At 37.0% G+C, this 10,782-nt stretch overlaps 1 pseudogene; it reads left to right on the top strand.

Annotated features, from left to right (window-relative positions):
* The first annotated feature begins 828 nt into the window (after positions 1-828).
* On the top strand, positions 829-1,637 carry LOC123607207 (annotated as a pseudogene).
* Positions 1,638-10,782: the final 9,145 nt, after the last annotated feature.

Genomic DNA, 10,782 nt, shown 5'->3' with positions numbered 1-10,782 from the left:
TTTGTCTTTCTTTGACTGACTTATTTTGCTTAACATTATGCTCTCTAGTTCCATGCAGATCATTTCAAATGGGAACATAACTTTTTTATGGCTGAATAATATTCCTTTATGTATATATACATATATGTGTGGGTGTATATAAGCACACACATACACACCACATCTTCCTAATCCACTTATTTATTGATGGACATTTGGGCTGTTCCCATAGTTTGTCTATTGTTGATAATGTTGCTATAAACATTGGGGTGTATGTATCCCTTTGAACTAGTGTTTTGTATATTTTGGGAAAATACCCAGTAGCGTTGACTTCTGCACTATTGGGTAGTTCCATTTTTAACTTTTTCAGGAAACTCCATACTGTTTTCCATAATAGCTGCACCAGTTTGTATTTCTACCAACAGTGTAAGAGAGTTCCTATTCACATCCTCTCCAACACTTTTTGTCTCTTGTGTTTTTGATTTTAGCCATTCTGACTGGTGTGAGATGATATCTCATTGTAGTTTTGATTTGTATTTCCCTGATGATGAGTGATGTTGAGCATCTTTTCATGTGTATCGGCCATCTGGATGTGTGTTTGGAGAACTGCCTCTTCATGTCTTCTGCCCATTTTACAATTGGATTATTTGTTTTCTTCAAGTTGAGTTTTATCAGTTCTTTATACACTTTGGATACTAATCATTTATCAGATATGTTAGGTACAAATATCTTCTCCCATTCAGTGGTTGCCTTTTAATTTTCTTGATTATACCTTCACTATGCAGATGCTTTTTATTTTGATGTAATCCCAAACGTTTATTTTTGCTTTCATTTTCCTTGCCTTATGAGATGTATCTAGAAAAAGGTTTTTGGCTTTCAGCTTTGAGGAGGCAACGGTGCAACAGTCTTTGATCATCCCAAATCTGGGTTCATCTGACACCAACCGCTGGCACCAACTACCTCCCACACGCCTCCTAAGCTTGACCCCAACTAGATCAAAGTCATATACCTGAGGCGCACGGGTGGCAAAGTCAGTGCCACGTCTGCTCTGGCCCTGAAGATTGGCCACTGGGTCTGTCTCCAAAAAAATGTTGCTGATGACATTGCCAAGGCAACAGGTGACTGGAAAGGTCTGAGAATTACAGTGAACCCAACCATTCATAACCAGATAGGCCCAGATTGAAGTGGTACCTTCTGCCTCTGCCCTGATTATCAAAGCCTTCAAGGAGCTGCCAAGAGACAGAAAGAAGTAGAAAAACATTAAACACAGTGGAAGTATCATTTTTGATGAGACTGTCAACATTGCCCAACAGATGCAGGATCAACCTTTAGGCAGGGAACTCTCTGGAACCATTATAGAGATTCTGGGGACCGCCTAGTCCATGGGCTACAATGTTGATGGCGGCCACCCTCATGACATCATAGATGACATCAATAATGGTGCAGTGGAATGTCCACCTAGTTAAGAACGACAAAAGGAAAATATTTTAATAAAGGATCATTTGACAACCAAAAAAAAAAAAAAAAGGAAGGAAGGAAGGAAGAAAGAAAGAAGGAAAAAAGAAAAATGTTGCTACAGCCTATGTCAGCAACATTACTGACTGTACTCTCTTCCAAGATGTTTATGGTTTCAGGTTTCACGTTTAGGCCTTTAATCCACATCGTGATTATAATTTTGAGATTATAATCTTGAGATTATTTTTGTGTAGGGTGTAAGAAAGTAGTCCAGCTTCGTTCTTTTGCATATTTCTGTCCAGTTTTTCCAACACCATTTGTTGAAGAGACTGTTCTTTTCCTCTTGGATATCCTTTCCTGCTTTGTGGAAGACTCCTGGCTATATAATTGTGTATTTTTTCTGGTTTTTTAATTCTGATCCATTGATCTATGTGTCTATTTTTGTGCCAGTACCATACTGTTTTGCTTACTACAGCTTTGCAATATAACTTGAAGTCTGGGATTGTGATGCCTCCAGCTTTTCCTTTCTTTTTCAAGATTGGTCTAATTGGGGTCTTTGCAGTTCCATACAAATTTTATAATTGTTGGTTGTAGTCACGTGAAAAATGCTGTTGGTGTTTTAACAGGGATTGCATGAAATCTGTAGATTGCTTTGGGAAGTACAGCCATTTTAACAATATTTTTTCTTCCAATCCAGGAGCATGAAATGTCTTTACATTTCTTTGTGTTATCTTCAATTTCTTTAATCAATGTTTTAAAGTTTTCAGAGTACAGGTCTTTCACTTCTTTGGTTAAGTTTATTCCTAGATATCTCATATTATGCTACATTCTTATGAATATTTGGTATTGTCAGATATCATCATAAGTAAAATAATATTTTATTATGATGTTAATTTGAATTTCTCTGCTTAATAACAAGGTTTGGTACATTTCCATTAGCAATCTACCATATATGTTTTATCTTTTGTGAACTGCATATCATGACCCTAGTCAATTTTCCTATTGAGTTATTTATCTTTCTTATTGATTCCTATCAGCTATTTATATATTATATATAGTGTAATTATATAAAGCTGTCCATTATTTATATTACTAACACCTTCTCCCAGTTTTTGTGTTGTCTTTTCATTCTCTTTACAGTGAATAGTCGAAAGATTTATCAGTCTTTTCCTTCATAGTTGTACTGAGTTGAAAAGTGCCCCCCAAATTCATGTCTACTAAGAACCTGTGAATGTGACCTTATTTACAGATAGGGTCTTTCTGGATATAATCAAATTAAGATGAGGTCACACTGGATTAGGATGGGCCCTAAACAAATCACTGGTTTTCTTATAAGACGAAAAATTAGACACAGAGAGAGAGGAGACACAGGGAAGAAGACTACATGACAACAGAGGTAGACACTGGAATGCTGCCATGGAAAGCCAAGGAACACCAAGGATTGCCAGCAACCACCAGAACCTGTAAAGAACAAGAAAGGATTCTTCCCTAGAAGTTTCAGAAGGCACATGGCCCCGCAGACATCATGATTTCAAAATTCTAGATTCCAAAACTGCCAAAAAATAAATTTCTATGCTGTAAGCAACCCAGGATGTGGTAATTTGTTATAGCAGCCCTGAGAAGCTAATATAATGGTTAACAACTTTTGTTTTAAGAATTTTTTTTAGGGGCGCCTGGGTGGCTCAGTCAGTTGAGCATCTGGCTTCGGCTCAGGTCATGACCTCACAGTTTGTGGGTTCGAGCCCTGCATCAGGCTCTGTGCTGACAGCTTAGAGCCTGGAGCCTGTTTCTGATTCTGTGTCTCGCTCTCTCTCTGCTCCTCCCCCATTCATGCTCTCTCTCCATCAAAAATAAATAAAAACATTTAAAAAAATGTTTTTTTTTAATCCTAAAGCTATGAAGATACCCTATATATTATTTTCTAAAACTTTAAATACTGCCTCCACATTTAAGTTTTTAATCCATAAAATACTGATTTTGTTTACGGGCATGTGTAGGAATCCCATATTATTGGGTTTTTTGCTTTGCTCTGTTTTGTTTTGTTTTTCTGTTTGGAAAATGTACTGTCCCAGCACCATTAACTGAAAGGTTTATCTTTGCTCCATTAATTTTCAAAGGCTCCACCATATATGAAATTGCCATAAAAGTTTGGGCTTCTTTTGGTGCTCTTCTGAGTCTATTCATTGGTTACGTTGCCTATCATGCTATTCTAGGCTCATTATTGTAAATTTACTATCATTCTTCCTATCTAGTAGAGTTAATACTTTCACAATTCTCTTTTTTTTTTCTTTACAAGTCTCTTGGTTATTCTTGGGTATATGATCTTCCATTAAAATTTAAAATAAGCTTGTAAAGCTTTTCTTAGAAGTCCGTTGAGATTTGGATTAAAATTTCATTTAACCTATAGATCACTTGGGAGAATTAACATTTTTACAATATTAAGCTTATCTATTTATAAAAATAGTTATATATTTTTATTTACATTTTAAAATAAATTAATAACATTTCAATTTTCTCCAGATAATTCTTGTACATTTATTGTTGAATTCATTCCTAGGTGCTGTCCATTCTTTGTTGCTAACGTAATATTTCCCTTTCAAAATTATGTTTTATAAATTTTTGGTTGGTGTATATACATGCAAGCTTTTATTGTTGGTATTATACCCACCTTGCTAAATTTTGTCATTATATTTACATGCCAAAAATGATGACAGCATGGTTTCTTCTTCTGCAACATTTATACTCTTCATTCTTTTTTTCATGTTTATTTATTTATTTTGAGAGAGAGAGAGAGAGAGAGTGTGTGTGTGTGTGTGTGTGTGAGCAGGAAAGGGACAGAGAGAGAAAGGGAGAGAGAGAATCCCAACCAGGCTGGTTACTCTCAGTGCAGAGCCCAATGTGGGGCTCGCTCGAACTCGCGAACCCTAAGATCATGACCTGAGCTGAAATCCAGAGTCAGACGCTTAACAAAATGAGCCACCCAGGCACCTAACCCTTATACTCTTCGTATCTTTACCTCTCCTTGCTTCTCTGTCTGCGACCTCCAGTATAAGGTTATATATAAGCAGTAAAATTGGACACCTTTGTCATGTTTCCTAGTTTTAAATTTAATGCTTCTACTGTTTTACAATTAAGAATTATGTTTGCTATAGATTTTTGTGGGGTTTTTGTACTCTAAGAGATTAAAAAAATTCCTTCTATTCATAGTTTGCCAAAAGTTTTATTGCAAATGAGGGTAGAATTATTAAATGATTATTTGATATCCATTGAAATTATGTGTGTTTTATCCTTAAACACACTAGTGTGAAAACTTAAACAAATATTTTTTAAATCAGTGAAGTATGACTGACTTACAAAAAGTTACATATTTCAAGCATACAGCTTGATGAGTTTGTAGGTATACATCTGTGAAACCATAACTACAATCTATGCTAGAAACATCTATCACTTCCAAAAGTTTCTTCCCATCTTCTTTACCAGTGTTTTATATGTGACAAAAACACTACACATAAGATGTATTCTCTTAGCAAATTTTTAATTACACAATAGAGCATCATTAACTATAGGGACTGTGATGTACTCAAGATCTTTAGCACCTATTAATGTAGCACAATGGAAATTTTCATTTTTGACTAATACTTTTGACTAATACTTCTGTTTCTTGCCTCTTCCCCCAGCTCCTGAAAACCACCATGCCACTCTCTGCTTTTTTTAAATTTGACAATTTTAAATTCCATATGTAAGGGGTATTATGTAGCAGTTGGCCTTCTGTGTCCGACTTATTTCACTTAGCATGTAAGGAAATAAGGTTCATCCATGTTGTCACAACTGGCAGGATTTCTTTCTAAGGCTAACTAGTACTCCTTTGTAGGAACATGTCACATTTTCTTTATCCATTTATCTGTTAATGGACACTTAGTTTGCCCCTCACCCCCGTCTTGAAAATTGCAAATAATGCTGCAATGAACACGGGAGGGTGGATATCTTTTAAAGATTCCAATTTCAATTCCTTTGGATGTATACCAGAAATGAAATTGCTGTACCATCTGGTAATTACATTTAATATTTTTTTAGTAATTTCTACACTGCTTTCTATAGTGGCTGCACCAATTTGTCATCCCACCAACACTGTACAAGAGTTCCCTTTTCTCCACATCCTTGCCAACATTTACTTTTGCTTATTAAGTAATAGCCATCCTAAGAACTGTAAGGGGATATTTACTGTGATTGTGATTTGCGTTTCCTTGGTGATTAGTGATGTTGAGCACCTTTTCATGTACTCGTTGGTCATTTGTATGTCTTCTTTGAAGAAATGTCTATTCAATTTCTTTGTCCATTTTTTAATCAGGTTATTTGGTTTTTTGTTTTTGTTTTTTGCTATTTACTTGTTTGAGTTCTTTATATATTTTGGATATTACCCCCTTATCAGATTTATGGTTTGTGAGTATTTTTACCCATCCTATAGGTTGTCTTTTCACTTTGTTGATGTTGTCTTTTGCTGTGCAGAAGCTTTTTAGTTTGATGTAGCTTATTTTTTATTTTGTTGCTTGTGCTTTAGGTGTCAAATCCAAAAAAAAAAAATCGTGACCAAGACCCATGTCAAGGATCTTCCTATGTTTCTTTCTTTCTTCCTATGTTTCTTCCAGAAATTTCATGGTTTCAGGTCATATATTTAAGTCTTTAATCAATGCATAGTTAATTTTTGTGAGTGGTGTAAGATATGGGTACAGTTTCATTCTTTTGTATATGAATATCCAGTTATTCCAACACCTACTATTGAAAAGACTGTCTTTTCTCCATTCAGTATTCCTGGCTCCCTTGTCAGGTGACTGTATAGGCGTGGCTTTACTTCTGAGCTCTCAATTCTGTTCCATTGATCTATTTGTCTGTTTTTACGACAATACCATACTGTTTTGATTACTACAGTTTATAGTATAGCTTGAAATAATGAAGTAATAATGCCTCCTACTTGGTTCTTCTTCCTCAGGATTCCTTTGGCTATTCAGGGTCATATGTGGTTCTATACAAATCTTTATATTCTTTTTTTCTGTTTCCGTAAAAAAATGCCACTGGAAACTTGATAGGGATTGCAGTGAATCTCTAGATGGTTTTTCGTACTAATGGCATTTTAACATTATTAATTCTTCTAATCCATTAACATAAGACACCTTTCCATTTATTTGTGTCTTCTCCAGTTTTTTCATCAATGTCTTACTGTCTTCAGAGTAGAAACATTTCACTTCCCTAGTTAAATTTATTTCCAAATATTTTGTTGTTTTTGATGCTATTGAAAGTGAGACTGATTTATTTCTTATTCAGGAAATTCATTGCTAGTACATGGAAACACTACTGATTTTTTTTTTTATCTACAACTTGACAGAATTCATTGACTAAAAGTTTTTTGGTTGAGTCTTTATGATTTTCTACTTCCAAAATTGTATCATCTGTAAATAGAGAAAATATTATTTCTTCCTTCCCAATTCTAACAACGTTTAATTCTTTTTTCTTACCTGATTGCTCTAGCTAGGACTTCTAGTACTATGTTAAATAAAAGGGGTGAGAGAAGGCAGATTTGTCTTGTGCCCGATCTTAGAGGAAAAGCTTTCAGCCTCTCACCATTGAGTATGATGTTAGCCATGGACTTTATTATATTTATATTTATTACATTGAGGCATGTTCCCTCTAAAGCTGGTAAAGCTCTTTGTTTGCTGCCTTAAGTCAAACTGCACCCTAAGTTCCCTAGCCAAACAGGGCCACTGGCTTTTTTCTGCACACTATCAGCTCTGCTCACCCTTCTCTCAGCTTGTGTGTTATTGTGTCACACAGCTTCCAGGAGTTGTCATTCACCCTTCTGGTCAGACAGGGTGAAAGACGCTACAGCAGGTGGGGACTATGTCTCAGAAATCTTGCCTGGGTGGAAGAAGGAGGGGCCATTCCTGGCTACTCTCAGGTTCCCAAACAGGCTCTCCAGTTGGCAGAGGCGGAGTTACTCTTGGCATAAGCTTTGAATTAATTGCCTTGCTTGTGCATAGCATGGTACATCTCCACATCTAACACTAGCTTTGCCCTTAGAGCAATCTGCTCTGGCTTCTCATCTCTCGGCCGAAGTGCCACTGGGCCACACAACTTCCAGGAGCTGTTGCCAGTCATTCTAGTCAGATGGGGCCAGAATGCACTTTCCACAGGGTGTGGGGCTGGGATTCAGCTTCTTGCTGGACATGGGCAAACTGGGCTCTAGGGCTGGCAGACCTCCTTGTTTGAGGATCCAAATCAGGCACATCTAGACCCTGCTGACTTCCCTGGTTAAAGTGAGATCCCAACTTCATTTTGCAGATGCAACGATTTTGCAGCAAAACTGCTGGTTCGGGCTATAACTTGGACACTGCAGTATGAACTTGGTCTGCCAAGATCCTTGTACTGTTTGTTGCAAGCCCCTTCCCTCTTCCCTGTCACAGTCTGATTCCCAATGCAACATACCCTTGCAATTCTTGTGGTGCAAGACCAGAGCAGGGACTCCTGCAAAGCAACTCAAAATGCTAGTTACTGATTATACTCCCTGGGTTCTCTTTTTCCACTGGTGACACTGACTCTCCATATGGTGCTGGGCTGGCCAGGGGAGGGGCAATGGGGTCAACAGGTAGCTCCTTCTCTCACCCTTCCAACACAGGCTGTCTTGTTCTCTGTTATATAAGGTAATTTAGCTTCACCCCTGTGTGTTAACACTGTTTCAGTGGTGTCTTGTTTTTGAGTAGTTAGTTGTCCTTTTTGTGAGGAAGACTGAAGCCAGGAACAACAATATTGCCATCTTGGTGATATCATTCCCCTAACAGTTTTTCCATTAATCTTTTCTATATATATTTATGTATAGGAACCATATATCTTTGCTGTCTAAAAGTGCCCCAATATTAAAAAGCTGGCCATACTTGATGCAAAAATAGACTTTGACTTGTCAAATATCTGGTTATTCTTGGTAACGTCAGAAGTTGCTTGCTCATTTTCATTGCATCTTTAATTTCTTTAATGTGTTCATACAGTAATTTATATTCTATATATGATATTCCTAGATCAAATAACTAGGTATCTAAATTTGATTGCTTGCTTGCTTTTGCTGACTCACTCATGGTGGTTTATGAGCTCCTGCTGATTTACTTTAATGAACTGGGAACCTGGGTGGCTACCCCCGGAGGATACTTTGCACCATGGAGAATTTGCTTTCGCTTCTGCTGAAAGCCAGGAGATGTCACAAGCCTAGGATGACTTTAGACCCTTCAGGGGCCACAAAGTTAAACTAGGAATCTCAGCTTCTGCTCATCTAATCACCTTTGGTAGTCCTATTCGTATGAAATTTAGAGATAAACAATATACGCATATATTCACATGTAATCTCTTGATAGTATATGAGACACCTAGAATAGGTGTAGAATACAACACTTTAAATTCTTGTTATTTCATCCTTCACTTCAGTCACTGATATGATGATAGTTTCTTCCAAGTTTTGATGGTGCAAGCTCACAGTGACTCATTGCTTTCTAAGGTTGTCTCCCTTTCTGATATTTTATCCTTTGCATGTTCAATGTCATTAAATAGCTCCAGGAATTCCTTTAAGGTGAAGTTTATGCCATACTTCATATCCCTCTTGCTTCCTTCCTGAAAACTTATAAGACATCATAGGATGAAATTTCCTGTAAGAACTCACTTACTTTCCGGAGGAGTGAGGTAGTTCATGTCCACAGGGTTACTTCTGACCATTGAGGGCTGGGAGTGGATAGATAAATACATCTCTGTCCTTAAAATAGATAGCTTAGGTGGGGCCCCAAACTGTTAGGATTGGTTACAATTCCATTTGAAGAGGAAGAGAGCTATCTCTTTCCTTGTGTGCAAGCTCACAAACAAGAGTTCATGTGAGCATATGGAAGATGATGGTCACCCACAAAACAGGACAACAGGCATCAGAGCTAAACCTGCCTTGCCAGCACTTTGAGAGTAGACCTTCTGGCCTCCAGAACTGTGGGAAATACATTTCTGTTGTTGAAACCACCCAGTCTATGGTATTTTGTTATGGCAGCCTAAGCTGAGTAAGACAAAATGTTTTATATATTTATTTAAAACATTGTATTGCCTTCCTCTTCTCCTCACAGAACTTATGATACTGAGTTAGCATCTTTCCTATGTATTGGCAAATTCTCATACTCTTTTCTAAATATGAGTCACCTTGCAACACTTTCACCTTAAGCTTTGAGCTTTCAGTGTCATGAATGATCTCCAAGAGTCCCTTTATTTTTTTTTAATCTTTTAAAGATTTTATTTTTAAGTAATTTCTACATCGAACATGGAGCTCAAACTCACAACCCCAAGATCAAGAGTTGCATGCTCTACCAGACTAAGCCAGCCAGGTAACCCTTCAAGAGTCCCTTTAACGGAAGCTTTGCTGATGTCACTTCTTCTGGAACATCTTCCTACTGTCATCACAATCCCTTTCTTCATTTATGTTGATCACTTTGCCTTCACTGAGTTCATCTACACATGTAGGTCATTTAAAAGAAGGCATTTCTATTGTTTAATAATTTGAATCCTCCGTGTGAAAACCATTATCTGTGGGATTTAGTAAGTTACTTGTTCTAATTAACTTGTACTTCAATATCTTTATTTATAAAACAGAAGTAGGGGCGCCTGGGTGGCGCAGTCGGTTAAGCGTCCGACTTCAGCCAGGTCACGATCTCGCGGTCCGTGAGTTCGAGCCCCGCGTCGGGCTCTGGGCTGATGGCTCAGAGCCTGGAGCCTGTTTCCAATTCTGTGTCTCCCTCTCTCTCTGCCCCTCCCCCGTTCATGCTCTGTCTCTCTCTGTCCCAAAAATAAATAAACGTTGAAAAAAAAAATTAAAAAAAAAAAAAAACAGAAGTAATAACAACACTTAACATGTTTTTTTTTTTAATTTTTTTTTTGGTTATCATTCACTGGTAACTTAAATGCCATGCAGGATGCTAAACATGTTAATATGGTAATGCCTAAGAAAAGTTACATTTAATGTTTCATTTTCTTTAGAGATGTTAATGTTTTCCATATTATTTGGTAATGTCTTGTTTTGGAGTGTTAGTTATTTATTTATTTTTTGGTCTTCCCCCAAAGATGGCTTACATGTTTAAAAGACATTCTGCTCGTAGCAGGTTCTATTCACCCATAAGATTAAAGCATACTGTTCAGAAAAGTCATGACCTGCATATGACTATGAATAGTCTCCTTTTAATTGGCTCTTTGAAGAAATACTTAAAATAATTAGTGGTTAAACAGTACAAGATACAATACTTCTTGTGACCTTTCCATTTAGGTTACAGAAATGAATCAACTCAT

This window comes from Leopardus geoffroyi, chromosome A2 (assembly GCF_018350155.1).
Source record: "Leopardus geoffroyi isolate Oge1 chromosome A2, O.geoffroyi_Oge1_pat1.0, whole genome shotgun sequence".
Classification (NCBI taxonomy): Eukaryota; Metazoa; Chordata; class Mammalia; order Carnivora; family Felidae; genus Leopardus; species Leopardus geoffroyi.
This window is presented reverse-complemented; position numbering and strand designations above follow the sequence as displayed.